Source organism: Palaemon carinicauda, chromosome 7 (genome assembly GCF_036898095.1).
Source record: "Palaemon carinicauda isolate YSFRI2023 chromosome 7, ASM3689809v2, whole genome shotgun sequence".
NCBI lineage: Eukaryota > Metazoa > Arthropoda > Malacostraca > Decapoda > Palaemonidae > Palaemon > Palaemon carinicauda.
The window spans coordinates 59502023-59512616 of record NC_090731.1 but is presented as its reverse complement, the minus strand read 5'-3'; positions in this window follow the sequence as shown (position 1 = coordinate 59512616).

The window sequence follows — 10594 nt, the reverse complement described above, 5'->3', positions numbered from 1 at the left end:
ATCAACACTGCCTCAAGCAACCGCATATGTTCCTCAACAGTCTCGCTCGCAATCAGAATATCATCTATAAAAACAGTCACCTTCTGTCGATCGAAACCAGCCAATACAACATTCATCGCTCTTTGGAAGGCAGCAGGCGCATTAGCAAGACCAAAACTCAACCTTTTAAATTGGTAGTGACAATTTGTACTTGAAAATGCGGTAATGGGCCTGCTCCCCTCTGCCAGAGGCATCTGATAATAGCCCCGCACCAAATCTAATTTAGTAAAAACTTCCATTCCATGCATCTTATAAACACAATCAGACACCACATTCATTGGAAAACGTTCTTTAACAGTCACCTCATTCACCTTCCTATAATCAATACACATGCGTAGACTTCCATCAGGCTTTCGTACAGGGACAATAGGGCTATTCCAGGCACTCTCACTCCTTTCTATTACACCCATACGCTCTAATTCCTGACACTACTCCTCTATCTCCTTGGCAATAGGCGGAGAAAAATGCCTGGGACGCTGATATATGGGGGTATCATCACTGAGAACTATTTTAAATTCTGGCAGGTCTGACCCCCCACAATCATCGTCACCGAGACTCATAACTCTCCGCTTATCCCATAACATCTTAAGCAATCGTTCCCTTTCGACCTCACTTATACTCTCATCTAACTTAATTCTTCCTTTCAACGTATCGTAATCCCAATCGTCATCGTTCTTTACCTTACCAGCCATTACCTGTCTCGCCTTGACATATCTTCCATCCTCTACATTAATCAGTGTATACATACATCCCATGCAATCGCCCTCACGTATTCCACGTACTCTCTTCCTCCTAACACTCGGCAACAACCTTACATACACCTGGGGTTCCTGCATATTCATAACACCATCATATATATACGCACTCGTTTTCACCAAATTACCTGCTTCCATACCTTCCACTACATATTCATCCTCGTCACTATTTGAAATTCCCAGACTGCTCGGCCATGCAACTTTTACACTAATAACCTCACCTTTCTTACCCGATAACTTTACACTTTCCTTTGCTACCAACGGCACTCCCTTCCACACCTTCGTACTCACTCTACCGTCTTCCCTTAAATAAAATTCCCCACAAATATTACCTTTAACCTTTATTTCAATCATATTCACACTTGGATGTACAATCATACCACATTTTTTCAAAAATTTATACCCAAGCAGTACGTCATATTTCTCATTCGCTCCCTCAACCACGTAAAAATCATTATCCTCCATCATCAGCCCCCCAATCATAACATTTTCCCGCAACTTTCCTTGCACAGGCATACGCAAATTACCAATACCTTTTACTTCACCCTTACATCCCTTAAATTCACAAACCTCTTTTACCTTATCATATGCATTCCTAAACATTAAATTGACACCACAACCAGTATCAATCAAACCAACCAACTCTACACCATTAAAAATCATTTTCACACTCATGCAATCATGTGCTCTTTCTCCCATCACATCTTCATGCAATAAACCCTCACGAACATGCATCACATTCACTCCCCACACACACGAGGACTCACCCAGCTGAACCCTCTGATTAATTAGTTTCCCGAACATCCTGGCTGACTTGATCCCTTATTCCTACAAACCCTAGCTACATGCCCATCTGCACCACATTCAGTACACTTACCCCGCGGCTCCTTGCACATTCTAGCATAATGACCATCCTTACCACAATTACCACAAATTACATTCATACGATTATTACGGCATCCACTCGCTATGTGTCCAGTCATACCACACCGATAACACTTAACCACTTTCTCTTTCTTACAGTCGCTAATACGATGCCCTGTCTCTCCACACCCGAAACATGCTCCTAATGCCCATCTACACTCGTTCTTTTTATGTCCTACCTTTCCACACCTATAACACCTCTCTTCACGGATACCACTACCTAACCTAACTTGCTGCGTACTAGCACTTCTATCTCTCCAAACTTGATTTCCCTGTCTAAACCCGTCATTTCTCGGAATGGGTATTCCTACATTACTCACCCTAACACTTCTATCTACTACACTATCAGCTGCCCTCATTGGCCCTCTCATAACAGCATCTCTAAAACTACCAAATTCTGGCACACATTCCTCCATTCCAGTTCTTACACTCACAGATTTACTTTCTTTCATACACCTATCCAACTCGTAATCCTCAACTATCTCTAAAATATCATCCCAAGTCAATCTCTCTCTAGTCCATCTCATTTTCTCCTTCCGTTTCAAATTAATAAACTCACACACACTCTCTGGTACTGTACCCAAAAACTTCTTCATTAGTTCCTTATTTTCATTTATTCCTTCGTCCCCATACTTCTTTCTAGCCAATGTTTCTAACCGACATACATACATCGAGATTGCTTCACCCACCTTCATTCGTGCTTCATCAAAATCATTTTTTCGCTTATACTTAACACTACCTTTCATACGTTTTACCTGTTCAATTATCCTATTCTTTACACTTTCATACTCAACCTCTCCTACACTCATTATCACCCCATACATCGTCAACAAATATCCTGACAAAAATTCTCCCAACTCCCTAGCCCAAACTCTCTTACTATCCCCATACTTAGCCTGACAAAACTTTTCATATTCCCTAAAGAAGTCATATACATCCCTACTGCTATGTTCATTAAAACTTGCACACCTAGGTACCTCTCTCATAAACACTGTCTTACAAACTTCCTCTACTTCATTCTCACTGCTATCTTCACTGTCTACTCCCTTCTTGTTGCCTTCTTCATTTGAATACAATGAATCTAGTTCTACACTCAAAGTCCTATCTTTAACTATTCCCTTCTTACCCTTTTTCTTATTTACCACCTTCACCCAATCATGATCATCCTCACTCACACCCTGACCTTTCTTCTTTTCTTTCTTCACATTTTCTTTACCTTTCTTCTCCTTCTTCCTATCACCCTTCGTTCCAATCTTACTATGTCTAGGCCCTTTACTTTCAATATCACTATCACTACCTTCCCCATTATCACTTACCCTATCCTCTTCCACAATCAACCCGTTACCAGAAGCAGAAGCCACTCCTCCGACTGCACCTTCACCTATGACAGTTTTCATCATCCCCATTACTTGCCCCATCATAGCTTCCATTCGTTTCTCATTTTCTCGCATCCTCATCTCAACACCCTCTTCCACTCTCTCTACAGTTCCCTGAAGTTCCCTATGTTTCCTTTGCATCTCCTCATTCTCACTACTTAACCTCTCATTCTCCAACAACAACCTCTCCTCTCGCTCATTAGACAACCGCAATTCCTCCTTTAAAATATACAACTGTTCTTCCAGTTCTTCCATTTCGATACCATTAATATTTCAAGTAATTCCAAAACCAATTTACCCTTGTCCAACAGTCCAGTTTCAATCCCACCTTCAACAGTCGTCCCTGTTCGGGCGCCAAATTTATGTGGCGGGATGTCAACAAAAACAAACCCCCACACCTTTGATCACTCTTCTTTCAAAATATCCCACAACACAAACTTTCCCCTTACTTTACTTTAAACTGGACTATTGCACGAAGGGAAAAACAAACAAAACATAACCTTAAAACTATATTCACCGCAACCAAAACAAAAATCATACATTAAACAAAATTAACACAAAAACAGACAAAATAACACTTTTCACGAATCATAAACAATATTAAATATAAACCGTAACACCATTCAAATAAAAAAACCTTAACAACAATCATTCGCTAATTACCCTTTTTCTTCAGCGCGCACCGCGGACGCACAAAACACGCACACACAAACGCACATACACACATACTCTCTCGCGCACGCGCGATCTAATAAAACTAAAGCAAATTAAATTCTCTCTCTCTCTCTCTGACGAAACTAAAGCAAATTAAATTCTCTCTCTCTCTCTCTGACAAAACTAAAGCAAATAAAATGTCTCGATTTAACAATACTAAAACAACTCTCTCTCTCTCTCTCTCTCTCTCTCTTTCTCTCTGTGACAAACTAAAGCCAATACTGTAAACAATTTCTCTCTCTCTCTCTCTCTCTCTCTCTCTCTCTCTCTCTCTCTCTCTCTCTCTCTCTCTCTCCCTGACAAAACTTAAATAAACACTCTCTCTCTCTCTCTCTCTCTCTCTCTCTCTCTCTCTCTCTCTCTCTCTCTCTCTCTCTCTCTCTCTCTCTCTCTCTCTCTCTCTCTCCTGATTTGGCAAAAAAAAAAATTAAATTAAAATTAATCCTCCACATTCCTCCCCCCTTACTTTGCCAAATCCTCACACAACACTTACCTATTTTCTTATTACCCAGTCGCAGTCTGGAACAGGGCCTCGGCTTCGGGTAACTGGGCCTTCATATACCTGCACTCTCTCATTCACTTCTTCCATGTCGTTTTCATTCAACGTACTATTACTATTCCCGTCTATGCTCTGCTCGTCTAAGATATCATTCACTATTTCATCTACCTCAGTTTCATCTGGCCCGAAAATCCCACTAATTTCTGTCAACAATTCATCCATTACATCTAAACCATTTTCTACTTTAACAAAAGAATCATTCATACTGCTTATCATTCTCCTATCTTTCATTCTCGTGTCCGTCATACGTTCTCTTGCCTCATCTAACGAAAAACCACACACACTATAAGTATCATTCATACTCATCCAAGTTTCATCTGTATTAATACATTTATCTTCCATACTCACCTGTACATTTACACCCTTGTCCTGCTTATTCTGATTCCCGCCTACAACTACAAAATTTTCCCGCCTTTTATCCCCAGTAAAATTCTCAGACTTCTTTTTCCTTCCATACTCTACTAACACCAATTGCTTATCTTCTAAACCTAATGCCTCACACATACTCGGTTCATACTTGTTCGTTTTTAGCCATTTAGTCATACCATTCTCCTGAATATATCTTGGTACCTCCTTCCATTTCCGCAACTGATTGTGGTGTGCCCTAACCTTTTCCACACTACCATCCACACTTACTTTACCTAAAACATAACTCAACCCACTAGAACCAACATCTAACACCTCATATGGACCTTCAAACTTATCACGTACCTTATTGACATTCATTCTTCCTTTTTCAATTACTTCTTTTAACACTTTCTCTCCCACTTTGTAGCTTTCAAATCTCTCATTTGCTTTCTTCCAAACATCTCTATCATTCTCGGACACACTCAATCTCGGTCTTACTATCTTTTCAAAATTCAACACAAACTTACACGGAGACATACCAGTACTCTTGTGCACCGTCGCATTATACGCCCACAACGCACGCCCAACATACAAATCCCAATCATTATCACATGTACTCATCATCCGCAAAATTTCTGTTAAGGTTCTTACAGTCCTTTCAGCCAAACCATTCGCACTTGGCATATACGGAGTCGAATACACATGTTCAATGCCCCATTCTCTCAACATCTGCTCAAACTCCCATCCAACAAACTCCGGACCATTGTCACTTAACATTTTCGCAGGCTTGCACACACTCATCGGCAACATCACTTGACTTACCATTCTCGCTACAGTCTCACTTCTTTTATTCTTGATGGGTACTGCATATGCAAACTTACTCATATGATCGACCATGACAATCATTCCCACATGTCTTCTCGCAGTCACAGGCAACGAAACACAATCAATCACAAACATCTCAAATGGCTCTTTCATACGTAACCTCAAAATAGGCGGACTTGCATGCATGCTCTGATACTTTCCCTTCTGACAATCCTCACAAGTAGTTGCTACATCCCTACAAATTTGACTCAACCCAGGCGTAAACAACCTCTCTCGCATGCACTCCCACAATTTATTCTTCCCCATATGCCCATACCTGTCATGCACTACCATACACATACTTACAGCTGCATGCATTGGAAATACAGGAACATATATATCTTCATCCATTCCCCTATGCAAAAAATACACAATATTCTTACAAACAATAAATCTTTTAACAACTTTCTTATACGCTTCCAAATCACACGGCCATTCTTCCACCCTAATACCATTTAAAATACATTCACGTAACCGATTTATTTCGAAACATTCACCTTGCATTTCTTCCACCTCTTCTTTGCTTAACAAATCATCTTCACTCTTTACAATATCAATCATGCCAACAAAATTCGCCATGAATACACTATTATCCTCGATTACTATTACCTTACAGCCATTCTTTGAAAGCAAACCCTTACCAACATCAACTGACACATGGTGCAACCTCAAAAAATCTATTCCCATCAAAAAACAACTAGGCATTTCATTCTCTCCCATTACAATAAAATTATGTTCAACTTCCATACTCCCTAGTTTCACTTTCAACCTCACTTCTTCCCAAACAAGTAAACTTCCCTGACCTATTCCATGAATTCTCACACTCGTACACTGTCTTTTCACTTCCCAATTGTACCTCTCAATTTCCCTGATAACCGACTCATTTACTAATGACACTTGAGCACCCGTATCAATTAAACTACAATATTCATTCTCATTTATATTCACATACGTCATCATCCTTCCTTTTACACCATGCATACATACATTTACTCTCCTTTCAATTCTGTCACTCACTTCACCAATATGTTCATCATCATGTTCACTGTCCTCTATACCCCCATATCTTAGATTAAGGTCACTTGCACCATTATCCTTCTCACTCAACAATTTGCAACATTCCTCCTTACATTGAATCCTCAAAATATATTCCCTATCATTCTCCTTACATGCCCTATATTCCATCGGTCTATTCCATCCAAAATACAAATACACAGTTACACCATACAACCTACTTACCACCATTAATATCTTTGATAATACTTCCCCTTCTAGTACACTACTCTCCTCCTCATATACCATTTCTTTTGACACTTCATTCATCACCCTTCTTTTAAGCTCGCTTACGCTACCTGGTATTTCCGTATCTAACCCCTCTTGTATTAACTTACTTAAACCCATTAGGATACACTTATATACCATATCTTCCCCTTCACAACTCTGCTCCACAACTAAACCTTCAGGCAACCTTTCAGAATTCAGATTACTCTCTTTATCTTCCATCCTCCCATGCATCCTCGACATCGCATCTGCTATCACATTCTTATTTCCCGGTACATATTCTAACCTAAAATCAAATTCATTCAAATCCTCTATGGTCCTAGCAACCCTTGCATTCACACACTCTTTCCTTATCATGTACACTAGGGGCTGATGGTCAGTACGCACAATGAATTTTACACCATACAAAAATACTTTCAATGCTTTCACACAAAATCGTATTGCAGCCAATTCCCTGTCAATCGTCGAATACTTCCGCTCAGCTTTATTAAACGCTTTACTAACATACGCTATTACTCTCAATTGCTCTTCTCCATTTACTCTCTGCATTTGAACCAAACAACCACCCATACTAACCCCACTCGCATCCGTATACAACTCTAGCATACTCGCATTTTCACTGTAGTCTGGAAATGCCAAAGTGACGTCTTTCGCGGCCTCTTCCTTCAACCTTTCAAACGCTTCTATCATCCGATCATCCCATTTTAATTTTGTACTATTCCTTTTACCCGTCCATTCATTCAAAGGCTTCCCTATACCTGAACAATCTCTAACAAACTTGCGCCCAAACTCAACCAAACCAAGAAAACCTCGCAACTCACGCACAGTCCGGGGACGTGGAAATTCTCGCACCTTATTCACAAACTTGTCACTCTTCCTTATACCAGATTCACCCACTACATGCCCAAGAAATTCCACCTCCCTGGACAACCATGTACACTTCTCAAGCTTAATTTTCACACCAACTTCAATTAACCGCATCAACACTGCCTCAAGCAACCGCATATGTTCCTCAACAGTCTCACTCGCAATCAGAATATCATCTATAAAAACAGTCACCTTCTGTCGATCGAAACCAGCCAATACAACATTCATCGCTCTTTGGAAGGCAGCAGGCGCATTAGCAAGACCAAAACTCAACCTTTTAAATTGGTAGTGACAATTTGTACTTGAAAATGCGGTAATGGGCCTGCTCCCCTCTGCCAGAGGCATCTGATAATAGCCCCGCACCAAATCTAATTTAGTAAAAACTTCCATTCCATGCATCTTATAAACACAATCAGACACCACATTCATTGGAAAACGTTCTTTAACAGTCACCTCATTCACCTTCCTATAATCAATACACATGCGTAGACTTCCATCAGGCTTTCGTACAGGGACAATAGGGCTATTCCAGGCACTCTCACTCCTTTCTATTACACCCATACGCTCTAATTCCTGACACTGCTCCTCTATCTCCTTGGCAATAGGCGGAGAAAAATGCCTGGGACGCTGATATATGGGGGTATCATCACTGAGAACTATTTTAAATTCTGGCAAGTCTGACCCCCCACAATCATCGTCACCGAGACTCATAACTCTCCGCTTATCCCATAACATCTTAAGCAATCGTTCCCTTTCGACCTCACTTATACTCTCATCTAACTTAATTCTTCCTTTCAACGTATCGTAATCCCAATCGTCATCGTTCTTTACCTTACCAGCCATTACCTGTCTCGCCTTGACATATCTTCCATCCTCTACATTAATCAGTGTATACATACATCCCATGCAATCGCCCTCACGTATTCCACGTACTCTCTTCCTCCTAACACTCGGCAACAACCTTACATACACCTGGGGTTCCTGCATATTCATAACACCATCATATATATACGCACTCGTTTTCACCAAATTACCTGCTTCCATACCTTCCACTACATATTCATCCTCGTCACTATTTGAAATTCCCAGACTGCTCGGCCATGCAACTTTTACACTAATAACCTCGCCTTTCTTACCCGATAACTTTACACTTTCCTTTGCTACCAACGGCACTCCCTTCCACACCTTCGTACTCACTCTACCGTCTTCCCTTAAATAAAATTCCCCACAAATATTACCTTTAACCTTTATTTCAATCATATTCACACTTGGATGTACAATCATACCACATTTTTTCAAAAATTTATACCCAAGCAGTACGTCATATTTCTCATTCGCTCCCTCAACCACGTAAAAATCATTATCCTCCATCATCAGCCCCCCAATCATAACATTTTCCCGCAACTTTCCTTGCACAGGCATACGCAAATTACCAATACCTTTTACTTCACCCTTACATCCCTTAAATTCACAAACCTCTTTTACCTTATCATATGCATTCCTAAACATTAAATTGACACCACAACCAGTATCAATCAAACCAACCAACTCTACACCATTAAAAATCATTTTCACACTCATGCAATCATGTGCTCTTTCTCCCATCACATCTTCATGCAATAAACCCTCACGAACATGCATCACATTCACTCCCCACACACACGAGGACTCACCCAGCTGAACCCTCTGATTAATTAGTTTCCCGAACATCCTGGCTGACTTGATCCCTTATTCCTACAAACCCTAGCTACATGCCCATCTGCACCACATTCAGTATACTTACCCCGCGGCTCCTTGCACATTCTAGCATAATGACCATCCTTACCACAATTACCACAAATTACATTCATACGATTATTACGGCATCCACTCGCTATGTGTCCAGTCATACCACACCGATAACACTTAACCACTTTCTCTTTCTTACAGTCGCTAATACGATGCCCTGTCTCTCCACACCCGAAACATGCTCCTAATGCCCATCTACACTCGTTCTTTTTATGTCCTACCTTTCCACACCTATAACACCTCTCTTCACGGATACCACTACCTAACCTAACTTGCTGCGTACTAGCACTTCTATCTCTCCAAACTTGATTTCCCTGTCTAAACCCGTCATTTCTCGGAATGGGTATTCCTACATTACTCACCCTAACACTTCTATCTACTACACTATCAGCTGCCCTCATTGGCCCTCTCATAACAGCATCTCTAAAACTACCAAATTCTGGCACACATTCCTCCATTCCAGTTCTTACACTCACAGATTTACTTTCTTTCATACACCTATCCAACTCGTAATCCTCAACTATCTCTAAAATATCATCCCAAGTCAATCTCTCTCTAGTCCATCTCATTTTCTCCTTCCGTTTCAAATTAATAAACTCACACACACTCTCTGGTACTGTACCCAAAAACTTCTTCATTAGTTCCTTATTTTCATTTATTCCTTCGTCCCCATACTTCTTTCTAGCCAATGTTTCTAACCGACATACATACATCGAGATTGCTTCACCCACCTTCATTCGTGCTTCATCAAAATCATTTTTTCGCTTATACTTAACACTACCTTTCATACGTTTTACCTGTTCAATTATCCTATTCTTTACACTTTCATACTCAACCTCTCCTACACTCATTATCACCCCATACATCGTCAACAAATATCCTGACAAAAATTCTCCCAACTCCCTAGCCCAAACTCTCTTACTATCCCCATACTTAGCCTGACAAAACTTTTCATATTCCCTAAAGAAGTCATATACATCCCTACTGCTATGTTCATTAAAACTTGCACACCTAGGTACCTCTCTCATAAACACTGTCTTACAAACTTCCTCTACTTCATTCTCACTACTATCTTCACT